Source organism: Quercus suber, unplaced genomic scaffold, assembly GCF_002906115.3.
Source record: "Quercus suber isolate HL8 unplaced genomic scaffold, Cork oak 2.0 scaffold_1029, whole genome shotgun sequence".
Lineage (NCBI taxonomy): Eukaryota > Viridiplantae > Streptophyta > Magnoliopsida > Fagales > Fagaceae > Quercus > Quercus suber.
In genome coordinates, this window is record NW_027070440.1 from 51,813 (window position 1) to 65,424 (window position 13,612).

The window sequence follows — 13,612 nt, forward strand, 5'->3', positions numbered from 1 at the left end:
AGAACCTTTTCGTTTAGCAAAATCTTGATATGGTGTTGAGGGGGAAGAATTAAAACCGTTCAAGTTTGAAAGGAACATGAGAGCTTTGAGAAAATCTCCAAGAGGAGCAAAGGATGATGGAAACTAATTCTAGTTTCTTAATGAGATCATAATGTTGCTCTGTTGAGTGGCTAACCACTTGTAGCAGTATTATTACTAGGAGGAACAAAAATAGTAGTATTAATAGAAGCAATACTAGGAAAAGAGAAATCATGTCTTAAACCGGTTCGATCGGAAGTAGATTTCTGAAAGCTGAGCACCTCACCAAGCTTTGCATTTGAAGTCCTTTCCAACTAAACTTTGACTTGGAATAGTTCAGCCTCAAGTTTCTTGGTCTTCTCAGCCAAAAAATTATTCTCAAATCTCAATGCTCCAATAATCTAATTGGCTTCATCAAATTTCGTGAAGATTTCTTCCCATTCAAGCTCCACATCAATGACCTTCTTGGTGGCCAACCTATACAACTTCTCATGCTTTTTCGAGACCTTATATAACTTTGCTTAGGTTGTGTGGATGTCATCTTGTTCATCCATTTTCTCAAATTTAGACTTAACCAAGTCCTCTTCTTCATCCACATCTTCAACAATCCTTTCAGTAGGATTTATAGTGGTGGTGAAGGCATTTAAGTTTCCATCAACCTCATTGTTGGAATCATTTTAGCTTGGTGTTGCTCAATGTAGCAGCAAGTGCCTTGTTCTTACCAATGGTTTTGAAATATGTAGGGCACTCTTGTTTCATGTGTCCGAAACCTTGATATCCAAAGCATTTTGGTCCTGAGGGAATAGTGTACTGATCGCCATCCCTAGCATCCTTCTTTCCTTTGTCCTGATTCTTGAACTGAGATGAGCTGGACTCCTTGCAGTCTTTTTCAAATCCTTTAGCATTGGCATTCTTCATAAACTTTTTGAATTACCGAGTGATATAGGATTTCATTTTAAAATCTTCATCGTCTGAAGACTCATTAGTGTCACTGTTCTTGGCTTTCAATGCCATGTTCTTTCCCTTACCAGATTTCCCTATCCTTATCAAACCCAACTCATAGGTCTGTAGATTGCCAACCAACTCTGTCAAAGGAATTTTGTCAACATCCTTCGATTCCTCAATCATGGTGATCTTCGCATGAAATCTCTCGGGTAGAGGTTTAAGCACCTTTCTAACAATCTTGGGTTTATAAATGGTTTTCCCAAGATTAAAGGCTGAGTTCACTATGTCCTTGAGCTTGGCATAGAACTCATCAAATGACTTATCCTCCTCCATCTTAATCTCTTCAAAGCTCATTGTAAGCCTCTAAAGTTTTGAATCCTTGACACCCTTGGTTCCTTCATAGGTTGTTTGGAGAATAGTTCATGCTTCCTTAGCAGTTTCAATAAAGGATATCTTGAACTCCTCATTTGTGACTGCATTGAATAAAGCATTCAATGTCCTGCTGTTGAAGTTAGCCGCCTTGATCTTAACATCATCCCAATCAACCGGCGCTTCCTTAGGCTTGGTTTAGCCTATCTCCATAGCTTGCCACACTTTCTCATCTAAAGACTGCAAGAAAGTTCTCATGCATACTTTTCAGTATGCATAATTGATACCATCAAATAATGGAGGTATAATAAGAGAGTATCCTTTATCCATGACAAACAAGGGTCTATGGATCACACAGCATAGATTAAAACCTAATAACTTGATAGGCTAAGAATGTATTGACTCTTTGTGATGAATTAACAAATTAATTAGCTAAGTTAATTAATTAATTCAATTAGCATGCAATACGCATGGTAGTACAAACAAATCACCAAATAGCTAAATGCAGCTGAAATTAAATTAACACAATGATTTATTTATGAATAGAAAAAACCTACATGGCAAAAACTTCACTAGGTAATTTTAAGGTCATCACTCTTGAGAATTCACTATTATCACAACAAGTGGTTATAAGTAAAAGAATTCCAGTACCTTATACCAACTTACAGTTGAACCTTTACCCCAATACCTAATTGGACTTGTTCTATAGTGACAATCTCTCCTTGTAATGCATGACTCCTAGTACGCGGCTTACTCACTAACTTGAAAAAGATGTTGGCTGCAAAGTTCTTTAGTTCATCACACGATGAAGATCACTAAACTTCTTGGTTATAGAACCCTACGGTGTACAAACATAGCAGCTTCTTCAAGAGAAAGATGAACTAAGGCAAATTTTGTCTCTGATCATAATTTGCATAAACACAACTTTGCTTCACACTTGCGCAACCTTTGGCGGCCTTTAAAACAACCCTTATATATGTTTAGGGTTGTAAGAAAAGAAAGACCAAATATGTATTCACAGATTGAAGTAAAATCAGTTCTGAAAAACTAATTTTCATAAACCTCGATAAATAGCTTATCTGTCGAGATAACTGTTGAGCATCAGGCTTCAGCAGTTTTTTAAACCTTGATAGATACTAACTTTAAAATCCAGCACTTTTTCACTTGTTTCTTGGACAGATTTGCATGGCTTTAACACTTAATCTTGAAACCTTATTCCTTGAAGCATTAAACACATCCTAAATCTACATAATTATAAGTTTTGTGAAAGGATTAGCTAATTCTATATTGACATAAGTTCCTAACATGATTCACATATGTCCTAACACAATTGTTTAAACAGAGTTCACAACTTCACTCTTGGTAGGCAATCCTAGCATTCAATAGGGGTGGAACTAATTATGACTTTGTGTAACTGAACTAGAGTAAGACTTGGTTAAAAACTTGAAATCCAAATAGAAGAACTAAAATGAGGAACTAGTTTTGTAGTGTTCACATTTAGCAAGGAAATGCTAGTGAAATAGAAAGCTTGAAGGAGAGAATCATCGTGAGGAAAACAATATTTTATCTCATGTATATTATTTTGACTTTCACTAGGTAGAGAATTTTTTTTTTTGGGACAATTCGAATGTCATTTTTGGAATCAATGATTTGGGTATATGCATAATTTCCTCTCATATATAATGTGGGTTTGGATCCACGTTTGAGTTTTGCTTTTGCCTTTTTTTTTTTTTTTCTACACGCATTTTGAGGGATAAGTGCAATAGTGGAGTACTGTTTGGCCATGTTTTATTGACATTTTTGTCAATCAGTGGGTCCCGTGCACTGTTCACGGGACCTACAAACTTCACTTTTTAGTTTTTAGTTTTTAGTTTTTTTTTTTTTTTTTTTCATTAAAAATGGGTCTTATGGTATTATTCACAATTTAAAAATTATTTTACTATAGTGTTTTTAGTTTATTATATATAATGTGGGTTTGGATCCACGTTTGAGTTTTGCTTTTGCCTTTTTTTTTTTTTTTTTTCTACACGCATTTTGAGGGATAAGTGCAATAGTGGAGTACTGTTTGGCCATGTTTTATTGACATTTCTGTCAATCAGTGGGTCCCGTGCACTGTTCACGGGACCTACAAACTTCACTTTTTAGTTTTTAGTTTTTTTTTTTTCATTAAAAATGGGTCTTATGGTATTATTCACAATTTAAAAATTATTTTACTATAGTGTTTTTAGTTTTCAGTTTCAGCAAAATAAATTCTATCCAAACGGACCCATAGTATGTGGTGTGGGAGCCATACCTTGTGAGAAGCTAATACATTGTGAGAGATAAATCCACAATTCATATAATTTATACTATAAGAGATAGATTCTCCTAGAAATGGGTGGGTGAAAATGAAATCAATGTCACATAGTATGAATAGGGTAAATGATTCATGTATGAGCTAATTCAATTATATGTGGATTAATATGCATTCAAGAATTAGGCTTTTTTTATTTTATATGATTTGATAGTCTGGGATTGGAATCCTAATTTTCGTTACAAAAGAAAGTACACAATAGGTGGATTATTCATTTTTATTGAACTAAAAGGTAGAATAATTCCAACTTCAAAAATCTAACATGGCAGATTGAATATTAAGATCTTCAGGTTTCAGTAACAAGGAGGACCACAAGGCAAAATTTTGGGCCAACTTTCAGAATTCTTGGTCCCAATTCGTTTTGATTAGTCTATAAAATCAATGGTTCGATTTTTTTTTTTCTTTCCCTTCAGCAAGAAAATGAAATTATTTCTTTATTTAGTGTTTTCCTCCATACGCTTGAAATTGAATTTTGGAATTTTTTACTGTCTCCATTAATTGAATCATAAATTCCATATGCAAAAATCATGCCATTTCTTGTATAACTGAAATTTGCTTGCATTTTATGCTGCTCTTAAAATGCCAAGTTGCCACTACCACCGTATAATGTCCACACAAATTATATAATTAAAGTAAAAAAATGAACAAATAAACAAATAAAAGGAAGAGGAAATTTGTAACTTTGTTGGATTAACTAGAACAAGCCAAATTCTTACACCGATCAATACACTGTCATGAGCATCCCATATTACCTAATTTAGTCTAATTTGAAACAAAGCAAAAGGAAAAGGGGAGAAGAAAGGGTTAAATTAGAGAGGAAGTCCATGACCATGAGACACAATCCTATGCTAAGTTAAGAGCTAGTCCCCACCTTCAAATTGGTTTATCTGACAGTACAGGCAACTGCATAAGCCCAATACTTGAGATGCTCTTTCATGGCCACATTATCATTGAATGATGGCATCAGATTCTTATTTCGATGTTGATCTCCAAAACTCTGATTCCGATACCCACATGTTTCCTTAAACATTGAAAACATAGAAACTTCCTCCACATCAAGGCACAAATCAAGCTCTCCAAGAATCTTTCTCCTATGACTCAACCCTCTCTTGCTTCTTCTCCTTGTCTTCCTTCTCTCTTCCTTCTCAGCTGACATTTTGAGCTCGATCACTTCATCTTCAACATGATTGGCCATCTGGGGTTCAATTTCATCAGCAAATTCACCACATTTGGTGCACATTGGGTCCAAATTCTCATCATTTGGCAACTCATCTGGGTGGTGTTGAAGAATTGGTGAAATGGGTTCGGATGATTCTTCTTTGGAAGACTCATCATTGACATGTTCTTGTGTGTCAATTCCATCACTGGCTGAATCCAAAGACTTGTTCTTTGGTGCAAAAATGTTGGTGAAGAACCAAAGAGAGTCTAAGCTCTCAATGACCCATGGACCATCCATGAGAAATAGACAACAACAACAAAGCCAAACAAAACCATCAAACTTGGGTAAAACAAGAGTAGAGTGGACAGTAACTATAATCATTTAAGAGTAGAAGAATGAACTTCGTGATTTGCTACAGTAGTTTTTGGACTGACCCTCTTTTTTTTCCTCTTGACATTAGTGTCATTCATTGGTTGTTATTTTTGAATGACTAAAATATCCCTTTTTATCTGACGTTTTAGGATGATCGATGAGGATATTTTGGTTCTTTCGGGAAAAAACAGTGGGCGGTTTTCACCGAAAGTGCAATAATTTTCGTGTGATTAAATGCATTTGTCAGTTACAATTATTGGTGAGTGATGCCCACGCGGCTCACTCGAAAGTGAGAGTAGCAGACTCTTTTATTTGAACTTTGTGACTCTTTGACTATTCCTAAGTCCGTTAAAATCGATGACAATTCACCCAACGGTCGAAAACAACCTGTAATTTTTTTTTTTTTTTTTTTGATAGCTAAACAACCTGTAATTGGTAGTGTAGTTTGGTTGCAGTTTTTTAGAAAAAAAGAATACAATTTGAAAATTTTGACAACTGTAAAACCAATTTTACACCTATTGCTATTTATAGGTTGACGGTAAAAGTGTTAGGGAATCAATTATAATCTACCGTATAGGATGAATCTGAATAAAAAATTTGTTGTAAACTTATAGTCTTAGATAAGTTAAATAAATTTAAAATTGGTGTTTTTATAACAATTGTTAATAAATAATTTTAAGAAAATTTTGACATAATTTTCATGAAAAATATAAAAAGCTATAAAAAAATTTAGTTTTTTTTCCTCAAAAAAGGTTTACAAAATATTTTCTAAACTAATATCATTAGGACACCGGATAATTTTTCTTATAAAATTAAACATGGTTTTATATTTTTATAGATAGAATACTGCTTTTTTTTTAATAGTTTGTTAATCCCAAAAGTTAAACATGGTTTTATATTTTTATAAACAGGATACTGTTTTCTTTTTAGTTTGTTAACCCCAAAAATTCATTTGGCTTAGTATTTTTTTAGAAGCTAATTGATGGAGAACTATAAGTAAAAAATGAAGAAATTTTTTAATTGCATGACCTAATTAATGAGTCATGCAATTTATCTAAATAAAATATGTTAATAATTTTATGACCGGAGAATTCTAAATGCCAAAACGGATTGGAGAAAAATTTTGTTCATAAAAATCTTTCTAGAGAAAAACTTTGTTTATAGTAAGATCTTTTTAATTTTCAAAAACAATGGAAAACACAAGAATATTCTTAGATTTATGTGCAGGGTGTTAGCCATTTTTATTTAATAATATTTTTTGTAAAAAATTTATTTGGAAAATAATTATTTTTAATAGATTTTTTTGAAATATATATATATTTTTTTCATTAGACGTGAAAATCTTTAAGAAATGTGTTTCTTCAAGTAATAGTCTAGTGATAATGACATCTTTTGCAGTACTCCATAATTATATTCAAATCTCATCTTCTTCTCCTCTGCTATCTACCTATCTTAAAAAAAAAAAAAAAAAAAAAAAAAACAGTCTTATGTTTTTAGTGGCGGGAATGACTATATCTCCAAATACTTTTTAAGTTTTAAAACAATCATAATTAGGAAACTATTATTATTTTTTAAAGTAGAATTAATTAGCAAAATGACAGCAGTATAATATCCTGCAATGAGAAAAAGGAGGTGGGTTTTTCTTTTTAGTCTTGATTTGGAAGGTCCGTATAAATGAAATGGCTACCTATAATGGCTTTTTTTTTTTCCTCTCTTGGAATTAAAATTTTGGGATTTTTTCCAACAAAATTAGGGTTCTTGAGTTGCCGAAAAGGGGATTTTATGAATGATTTTTTTTTTTTGGGTGTGAGCGTATATTTTAGTAGTCTCATTATCTCTAGAAGCTTTTTCTATTTTCTTTTGATGTTATAGGGGAAGGAGCCTTGAGTTGCCTAAGGAATTTGGAGACTTAATGATAATTGAAGTATTTGAGTCCCAAAAAAAGGTTTTGAAAAATTTTCAATAAATAATTTTGAAACTAAGGCTGTGTTTCATTTGAGTGTAAATAGAATTAGAAAATTATTTTACACCTTGATATGTTTGGGGGTGCACATGAAAATTTGGTTAAACTGAAAATAATTTTCAGTTAGGTTGCATTAGTTTCAGTGTAAAATGTTTTTCAGGTGAAAATGTTTTTGGGAAAATAAAATATTTTTTAGTGTTTGGTTGCATTTTGAAAATTGTATTAGAAAATATTTTTAAGTGTTTGGTAACATTTTGAAAAATACAAATTTTCTACTGGTTTCTCACATTTTCACAGCTTCCAAACAAATTTATAATAGAAAATTGCAAGATATAAACTTTTCAAGAAAAAAAAAATCAAAATAAAACCATTAAACTTTCAAAGTCGGTCAACATAGAGAGGAGGAGGAAGAAAGAGTGAGAGATTAAGGGAAAGAGAATGGTAGATCAAGAGAGGTTGAAATCGGGGTCCAGGCTCTGATCTGTGTTTGGTGTTGACGACGAGCTTCAGTGGTAGTGAGAACGAGGTGACAAGGCTCTGATCTATGATTGGCAGTGACTTTTCAATTTGTAAAACTTGATTTGAAGGTATAGGTTGGTTCGAACGAGGGATGGGTCAATGGAGGTGGATTGGTAAGGACGAGGATGAGGGATGGGTCGGCGGAGGACGAGGATAAGGGATGGGTCGGTAGAGTGACTTGCATGCAACGGCGGGGCCATGTGTCGAGGGGTGGTTCTGGGCATCACTGGCGAGGATGGGTTTGAACAAGAACAGCGATCTAGGGTGCGATCTCGGCGGTGCTGGGGTGTGACGAGACCGGTGCGATCTAGGGTTGGGGTGGTGGTGTGATTTGGTACGATCTAGCTCACTCTCTCTACTCTCTCTTCTTGCTCTTTCTCTCTCTCTCTCTCTCTCTCTCTCTTTGGGTGTTTGAGTCCGGAAATCATTTGAAGGTAAAATACAATTGTAAATGATTTTTCGGGTCAAAGGGCTTATTTTACAGTCAAAGTTTAAGATTTTTCGGAAAACTTTATTTACATGTGCACCCAACACGCTACTGGGTGTAAAATATTTTCTAGAAATCATTTACACCCAAAATAAACGCAGCCTTAATCGTAAAATACCCCTAGTTGACTTGTAAAACATTTTACACATCCATTTTACCTTCATTCTATTTTCGGACTCACACACTTGGAGAGAGAGAAAGCGTTAGAAGAAAGACACACCCAAGAGACCCATCTTCAAGCTTCGGACCAAACCCAAATCACGTCGCCCATCTCCATCCACGTGTCGGTGAGTTCTCCCTTGCTTCCTCTCTTTTCTCTCTTCTTCCTCATCTCCTCTTCTCTTCCATTTCCAACCTCTTTTCCTTCGTCTCTCTCAAACCCAAACCTGAACCCAATATACAAGAATTTGTCTCTCAAACCCACCTTTGACCAACCCATCTCCACTCGATCTTGTCGTCGCCACTCGCTAATCTACATTCTCTCTTTTTCCCTCCTACCAACTAAGGTCGGATTAGACATTGCATGCCACCAATCTAGTGCCTTCACACAAGTGCCCTTTGAGTCTGATTTTCTTTTTCTTTGATCTTTGATTTTGTTGTTGTTGTGGTGGTGTAGGTGGTGGTGTCTTGGTGGGTTTTGTATGGGTGGTGGTGGATTACAATATTCCATTAAAATAACTGAAAAATACCGATTGCTCTCATTCAACAATAAAGCTGGTACAAGAGTACAAACAATATAAGCCAGATATCACTCTCAAATTTAATTGAAAAAAGTGAGTTCCGTATTCTTTGGTTCTCTTCTCTATTCAGCTAAGTCTTCCTTCCCTCTTCAATAACCAAATGGCCAATCTCTTTTCTTTTCTTTTCTTTTTTAAATTGATTCTTGTGACTTATTAAGATCCGAATCTAAGACTAATTAATCCAATATTTTACAATTTGCCGTCGGTACAAGAGTACAAAGGCTTTGTGATTATTAAAACTTTTAACTACTGCAATAATTATTGAATTAAATGATATCATATTTGCGTGTAGAGACCAGATAAGATATACAAGTTTCTATTTGTTACGAAAGTAGTACAATCTGATTTTTTTTTTTTTTTTTTTAAGTTTGATCAGGCATAACTCGATTTTCTATGGATCGAGTATTTCATAGAAACTCGATTTTAAGATTATCGAGTATCGAAACAGGGGCATATTCCTATATAGTTTGCAAACAGGGGCAAATTGCTAAATAAAAAAAAAATTGAGGGCAAAAAGCCAGATAGTCCTACAATATTCCATTAAAATAACTGAAAAATACCGATAGCTCTCATTCAACAATAAAGCTGGTACAAGAGTACAAACAATATAAGCCAGATATCACTCTCAAATTTAATTGAAAAAAGTGAGTTCCGTATTCTTTGGTTCTCTTCTCTATTCAGCTAAGTCTTCCTTCCCTCTTCAATAACCAAATGGCCAATCTCTTTTCTTTTCTTTTCTTTTTTAAATTGATTCTTGTGACTTATTAAGATCCGAATCTAAGACTAATTAATCCAATATTTTACAATTTGCCGTCGGTACAAGAGTACAAAGGCTTTGTGATTATTAAAACTTTTAACTACTGCAATAATTATTGAATTAAATGATATCATATTTGCGTGTAGAGACCAGATAAGATATACAAGTTTCTATTTGTTACGAAAGTAGTACAATCTGGACTCGACAACACAATGTATGCAATAATGAAAATCATTGATAAAGAAGTTCGAATAAAGTTATGGTGATGACCTATAAATTGGCATCGATTTGTTAATCAAAGCATTATTGTTGACCCTAGCTAGTTCCTATAATCCTATATTCATTGACAGGCTCCCTTAAACCGTGCTACTCCAACAAAATAATCTAGAAAATGTTAAAAAAATAATGAGAAAAGTTAACCGATACTTTAAAGGTATTGATTTAAAAAGTATTTTTAGAAATTTTTTTTATGAAAAAAATTTATTTTTTAAAGAACTTTTTATATTTTCTATAAAAAAGATATTAATTTTTTTTTCTAATATTCTTGGAAGTGTTCGCTTTCCTTTCCGCCGGGCTGATCTCGTTGAATTGTGTCTATATGAGTAGTTGCTGACACTTCTATGCATTTTAAGGGCATATTCAAATGGAAAAACTGGGATTACAAGTGCTTTTGCTTTTGATCTCAATCATTCATAGTACTTCTAATTTTAACAACAAAAAAAATTTTAAAAATAGTTTTTAAACTAATGCACTTCGAACATCCATTAACTTTTCCCTTTAAAAATAATTCTTAGACTGGAGGCCCAGTAGGCTTGTAGTACTCTAAGGTCTCACCAATCTTTAGCACTTAAATATAATTGACTCTATCATTGTTTCGTGTAACTAAAATGTCTTAAGGAAACATTTGTTCATTTCATTGTAAAATTTGATAAAATCTAAAAATGTTTTCCGTTAATCATAAAATCATTTGTAAATTGTATTACTGATAAATTTCTCTGTAAATTGTAGTGAAACCTTCGATTTTAAAAAAAAAATGGTAAATCATTTTATAAAAACATGTAAGCTACTGTTTTGGTGACTAATGTAGGTGGTCTAGTCATCTGCTCCTCTGCAACTCCAGTAGCTGAGCTAACAATTTTGGTGGTTTGTACTTGAAAAGAAATTGCATGTCACAACAAACACCTAAAAATATTATAAGAAAATATTTTCATGTAAAATTTTTTACATTGGACAATGAAATTGACCGAGTTCCTAAAATAGTGGGAAACAAGTGCATGACCTATAGTATATCCTTTATGTATTTGAGGTAGATAAAACACACTCTCTCTCTCTCTCTCTCTCTCTCTCTCTCTCTCTATATATATATATATATATATATTTGGTAATAGGGATATTATATAAACAAGAAAATTAGCCTACCATAGAGGTAGTATCGGTACAAATTCTGTTACATCCTAGATGATGTAGGACACAGTCAAGAATTCAAATTTTATAATTATTTAATTTTAGTATTATTATGTAATTTTTTATTATTTTAGGTTTAGGGTTATTATTTCCTTGTTTTTAGGTGCTTTTTAGGTCAAATTTGGTTTCTGTTATGCTTAGGTATTAAGTAGAAGTTATTTTAGAATCTATTTTTTTGTCTATCAAATTTTATGGAGCCCTTAAATAGGTCCCTAAGTCTATACACCTTTTTTGAACAATTATTCAATCAATAAAATTCAAAATTTTGTCTTTCTATTCTCTGGTAGATTCTAGACCCTTTCTTCTTATGGATTCAAAGACCCTTGTGGATTCAAGGAACCCTCGTGGATTTGAGGTTATTTTTAGAAGCAAACATGTTTTGTTTCTTGTTTTCTATAGGTAGACGTGTTCTACTTCTTGACGTTTTTGCATCCCACATCAATTGGTGTCAGAGCCTTAACTTACCTTGGTCTGATTGCTAACCGGCGAGACAGTAACCACCACCACAACAATGACGAATAACTTAGCGAGTATTATGTGACGTACAACAAGCACTCATAAATGTCTATGCTAGGATGGCGCCGTTGAAGAATGGAAACTATAGGGATAATTGTAGCGGAGACGTAACTCATGGGCAACCTATTGGTAAGCAAATCTCATATAGGACTTATAAGAGAATTGCAAGTTTTAATGGTTATTTTTTAAAAGAAGATTTTCTTGATTGGTTACTTGATTTGGAGGATTTATTTAACTATAAGAATATTTGTTATGAGAGAAAAGTTGGACTTGCTTTGTTTAAACTTAGTAAGTATGCCTTATGTTGGTGGGAACGAGTACAATCTGATAGAATCCAACAAGGTAAAAACAAAATTCATTCATGGTCAAGGATGAAAAAGATGCTTGCTATCAAATTTTATCTTTTGGATTGTGAAGAAATCTTGTCGTATACTATACAAGATTATTATTGGCCAAAAAGTTTGTACTTGAATTATTTTGAAGAGCCATATATTCCACTAATAAGGGAGGAATTGCATGTTGAAAAAAAAAAATACTTTTCTTGAAGAATATGTAGAGGGCAAGGAAGAAACTATAGAGAATTCTGAAGAACTTAATGAAGATATGGTTATAGAAGAAATATCTCAAGTTAAGATTGTGGAGGAGATTATTGAAGAACCTATTTTAGAGAAAGATCTTGAAGTCAAGATAGTAGAGACAATTGAAGAAGAAATTAAAGATGAAAGTTTCAAGGATCTCAATAAAATCAAATTATATGATTGTCAATCTCAGGATCCTTTTATTTTGGTGGTAAGTGATGCACCAAAATTTATTGATTTTATTGGGATTGATAGATTTGATTCAATTGTTAGTTCTTATTTGGTAAATCTCTATAATCACATGAAGACTAAGGAAAAAGAAATTCAAGTTGATTTGTTTATTCCATTGATGAGTTGCAAGTATGGAAAGAAGAACAAGAGGCTCAAGCATTCGAAGTATTTGTTTATTTGAAGCAAAAGATTTTAAATTTCGAAGATGAACTCGAGGATGAGTATGTTTCAAGTGAAGCGGTTTGATGTAGGACACAGTCAAGAATTCAAATTTTATAATTATTTAATTTTAGTATTATTATGTAATTTTTTGTTATTTTAGGTTTAGGTGATTTATTTCCTTGTTTTAGGTGCTTTTAATGTTGTTTAGTCAAATTAGGGTTTTATATACTTACGTAGCCACCTTAGGGGTTTCCTAGCCGCCTTAGGGTTTCTTGCCATCCTAGGTTTTCTTTTTATTATTTAAACGCATTGCAGTCTCCAAAGGCAATTCAGTTTTCAGATTAATAAAAATATAGACTTTTTGTCAAATTCTTTCTCTGGTGAATTCTAGTTTATCACCTTGTGGATCTAAGGAATCTCTCGTGGATTCAAGATTTACTGCCCAGGAGCTGACAATTTATTTTTTGTCCATAAAAAAAAGTATCGTGTGTGCTTTCTTTAAGCTTCTATGACATCACTAGATCAATAAGACATACATAAAAAAAAAAAGCTACTTCTATGACATCACTAGATCAATAAGACATACATAAAAAAAAAAAGCTAACTCCACAGGTGGAGTATCTAAAATAAGAAAGTTTCGTTGTAAGTGGACAACTATCCTTGCAAGGGAATCAACACAAAGACAAGAGTAGGCTTCTCTAAAGCCGTGGTTGTTGATATTCTATTGGGGGATTAGATTCAGCCGGGTCTTGCAATCATCAACAATAAGTGCATATTCAGTATTTAAGGAATCATTTGTGGTGAGCAAGCTAGCAACGGAGCTGGCATCAATTTATAATTTCAACAAATTGAATTTGGAGTAGAATGCATAAGCCATGGCCATCCCTTACTGCCCATAGTTAAGCTGCTAAGCTATTAGCCCAACCATTAGATCTATTAAATCTTTTCACCCATCTGCCTTGACAGATCCACCAGCAAG